Genomic DNA, 4,348 nt, shown 5'->3' with positions numbered 1-4,348 from the left:
GGTTGACAAAAAGGAAGGCCCCGAAAAGCCCCAAAAAATTTTTAAAAGGAAAAAAAAAAAAAAAAAAAAAAAAAGCTGCTGTAAGTGGGCCAACAACATACCAGCGCTGATTGAATAATACTTTTTGATCTGCAGAAACACAACACCAACCTAAACTCTGCAGATTTTCTCCACCTTCCAGTGAAAACCTGCTGGCCTTCGCTCTGAAAGCCGGTGAATAAGTTATAAATTCGCCTGATTACAGAGCAAAACGCTACAAACTCTGAGACAAAATGGCGGCGGACAGGCGGCGCTCAGCGAAGTGTTTCTGCAACCCAGACGTCCGAACCCGACATCTATCTGCAACTGAATATTCCCAATTTTATCCGCCATTACCCACAAAACCCCTAAAAGTTCCCGTCCACCATTACTCCTGTCCCACATGTTCATTTTCTTAAGATATTAGGCAATTTAATTACAGTTAAGAGCATTAAGGAGCAAATTTAAGTATAATTTGCAGTTCATGAACTGTTTTTGAAAATTACTCTTAATATAATTAACTTGTGTCATTAGGGCCTAATCCCTGCAGGCTACAGAGGGAAATGCTTCCTTTAAGAAATTACATACGTTCAGTTCCTGTTGGACTGCAGAGGTGGAGTAATTATCCGTTTCCAGGGGAAACGGGCTGCTATTAGCTCTGCAGAAAACCACAGAAAGGCCCGGTTCTGACAGAACACACCGATCCAGGTGAAATAAATCACTGGTAAGGAATCTTGAAGATCAGATTGTAGCTAAACATTATTCCTGGAAGGTTTAGTGGAAGGAAAAGCTAAAATGATAGCGAAAAAGACTCATAGCATCACAGATGTATTTAAGTAGGTGAGACACTGAGCTGCATCAGGGGTTCACAAATTTTCAGCCTGAGATCCACAAAACAGAGGAAAAAATACATAATCATTTCCTCCTCCTGATTTCTACGGTAGAAATTTAGGACCACAACAAAAAGAAAGAAAAAAAAAACTATCTTTTCTCTGAATTTTTACTTTTCACTCTGAATTTCAACTATAATCTCAGCATTTTGATTCTAATCTCCAAATTCTAACTTTTTTTGTGGAATTCTAACATTTGTTTACTCAAAATTTTGATTATGATCTCAGAATTCCTAAGTTTTTCTCTGAATTTTAACTTTTTTTTCCTCAAAATTTTGACTCTAATCTGCAAATTCTAACATTTTTTGCAGAGTTGTAATTTTGTATCAATTATGTCAAAATCCTAATAATCAAACATTCTTAGACATGTCAATTTTTTTGTTACCATATATAAATAATCAGATAACCGTTTCTTTCTTGTTATAAGATTCGTAAATCTTAACTTCATTCCCTCTGAAAGCCTGTCAAATTTATTTTAGCACTAAATTTGCCTGATGGTGCACAAACAATTTAAACATTTCTGATTCTGAGGAAAACAGTCAGAATTTCTTTTATTTTCCTTTAGTGGCCCTAATATTCTTCCATACATTTCAAACTAAATACAGAGTCCAATAATTTTATGCATTTTTAAATTATTTTCTTTGACAAAAATGATTAAAAGGTATACTATTTAATGTGATATTTATTTATTTCAAGACATTTATTTAATGTTGTCCCTTTTGGCCTTCCATACACCTCAGTGTTCAGCTCCCTATGATTTATTCATCTTGCTTTGATTTTGTGACGATTCTTGCTTTGACAGAAACAAACAGCTCAGTGAAACGTTGCATTAAAGTCTGAGTTCTGTTACGTTTGTGATGGTAGGACAGGAAAGGTTAGATAGCACAAGTTGATTCAGGTGTCAAGTATTTTTACCTGAACCAAAGAGAAAGTAAAGAATGACCTAAAAATGACTAGAAATATTTAGTTCTGTTGCTTTTGAATGAGTAATTTAGGGTTTACGGTTTTTCTTATTGAATAAAGTTTAATTTTTTCTCATCTAAATAAATATTCTCAGAGTAAAAGCTGGATTTCTCCACCTCTTCACCAGGAGTCTTTCTAACGGCGGCCATGTTTCTTCAAACTTTCCTTCACTGAGGCAGAATAAAACTGGTTTTGGTTTCTGACTGTAGCAGCAAAAACGCCCCAGAGAAGAGGGGCAAAGGGCAAGACATCATGGATTTTTTATGAGCACATTAAAGCCAGCCTGTTCTTCCTCTGGTGAAGTACGCCGCTTAATTAGAGCAGATATTTCCTTGTCGAAAATCGTGGGGGCCAACGTCTAATTAAATCAAGAGGACAGTGGCGATCTCAGCAATGGGAACGCCCAGGCAGCCATCCACCAGCTTCATAAAACATGCATGCAGAAGAAAGCGCTCATTTAGCAGGAGCTGCGGCTCTCTGAGGGTCTCTGAGGGTCTCTGAGCTTCGCACCTTGACGGTTAGCGCTGCTTTTCTCGACGTGTCGCTCCGTCTTTAGCCGGGCTTTAATCAGACTCCAGCCGGCTAACTGACCGCTGATTCAGAATGATATGATTACACCTTCACCGGCATGCTGAGCAGCTCTGAGTCAGTCCTCCACTCTCTCTAGAAAACGTGTAATGAGCGATGTTCCCTGCACCCAGCTGGGGCCTCGCATATCCAGCCATGATCCGGCATCCTAATCAGCCGTCAGCCAGGAAAAAGCCGCTGCCGCCGCTGCATCAGGATCTGTGTTTGTGCATATCAAAAGATTTCCACAAACGCGTTGGCAAAACACATAATCACTCTTCCCTTGAAGGGGAGACAAGCGCCGGACAGACGGACAGATCATTTCCTTTGAGTGCTGTGGGACACGTGACGTGCCGGCTGCCGCTTTAATCGAACAATTCCAGAAACTTCTGATCCGATAGCCAATCAAAGGAACCTGATGTTCCTCCAAAAGCAGCATAAACAGTCTGCAAATGCAGCTAGAGAGAAAAACTTTCATATTTATAGACATGGGTGACATTTACACACATGCTGCAGGAGGGACTGGTGCGCTTCACGAAACAGATGCAAGAAACATGTAGAAACATTTGACCAAAGTTAAACCAAATACAGAGGCAGTGTATGTAAACTTCTGAACTATTATTCTGGTATTTAGTAAGTAGAAATAATTGTAGTAACACCACCTGATCTAAAAACTAGGAAAGATTTGATTTTAACTTCTGGGATGAAAAGAGTTTAATATCCTTTAATTTAAAAAAGGTATTAAAATATCCTCTTATTTAATCATTTTGTTTTTGTAGCCCTTTGAGATCTCGAGATACAAAGGGCATTATAAATAAAATCTATTATTATTATTATTAATTCAGGGTATGTAAACATCTGATCTGAGATGGAAGTAACAGTGGAAGATTTCTTCTTACCCGACTCAGCTGGATCTCTTGACACTGAAGACAGACAACAGGCAGCTAGTCTCACCTCTGAAAAGGACAAAATTATAATGAATCTCTGCTTTTTAAAAATATGACAAGGATACATTAAAAAACAAATAAACTAGATATTTAGAAAGGTAATTTTAAAAAATTGAATAAAAGTAGAAAAACAATTTTGAAAACTGAAATTGTTTTATAGAAAAAATAAAAAATTACAAAAATTATTTCAATATTTTAATTAAATTTTAAAAAAAAAAAAATAACGAGTAAATAAAAAAAAAAACAAATTAAAGAAAAATAAATAACATTTTAGAAATTTTTTAACAAAAATTACAAAGATCGACCCAATGAAAACTACGAAGTGGGCCACGTTGGCAAACACTTCCTGTTTTAGGGGTAAAAAAATAGGAACTAAAATATTTTACTCACACAAAAGTAGTGTATTTATCCATGGTAGGACTTCGAAAGTATAGAAAAAATTGAAGAGTGAAACGAGGATCTTGTTCGAGCAGCTGAGTTCACTGCTGAGCAGATGTCATTTTAGCATACCGGAAGTCTGCCATGCTACTTTATTAAAACAATATACCGGTGTTTGTGAAGGAACGTTACACTGAACCACCTTTATAAACTACTGCAAAATAACTAATTATTAATTTACTGCTTACAGGATGGACGATTACAGGGCCAGACGGAGTTATTTTGAGGAGAACGAAAAAGCTCTTATTTTGAAGCCTGTCGCTTTACAGCATGTGCTTTACACAGTTCGCTAGCTTTAGTGAAGTACCGAGGTTTTCAGTATTTAAAGACAGTTTAACGATCACTTCAGAGCAAAACTTTATGATTTCAAACTTTATGTTCTCACCAGAAACATAAATTCAACGCGGGAAAGCAAATCCACTCTCCTTCTTCCTCTTTATCTTCTTCAGCTTGGAGGAGAAAGGGGGAGAAAATAGTTAACCATTACCGCCACCTACTGGTATGGAGTGGTATATTCAGTCTGTT

The 4,348-nt window shown here is 37.0% G+C and overlaps 1 long non-coding RNA gene across 1 annotated transcript in view; it reads right to left on the bottom strand.

Annotated features, from left to right (window-relative positions):
• The window catches only part of LOC106960560 (uncharacterized), a 67,696-nt gene extending 63,745 nt beyond the window's left edge, over positions 1 to 3,951 (bottom strand). The window contains exons 1-2 of the long non-coding RNA XR_001427600.1: positions 3,776 to 3,951; positions 3,338 to 3,394 (exon numbers count right to left, since the gene is read on the bottom strand). This is a non-coding gene — a long non-coding RNA (uncharacterized LOC106960560). The remainder of the gene's footprint in view (positions 1 to 3,337; positions 3,395 to 3,775) is intronic.
• Between the last annotated feature and the right edge of the window lie 397 nt (positions 3,952 to 4,348).

This window comes from Poecilia latipinna, unplaced genomic scaffold, assembly GCF_001443285.1.
Source record: "Poecilia latipinna isolate Pla-1442-1.1 unplaced genomic scaffold, P_latipinna-1.0 Scaffold1196, whole genome shotgun sequence".
Taxonomy (NCBI): domain Eukaryota; kingdom Metazoa; phylum Chordata; class Actinopteri; order Cyprinodontiformes; family Poeciliidae; genus Poecilia; species Poecilia latipinna.
This window is presented reverse-complemented; position numbering and strand designations above follow the sequence as displayed.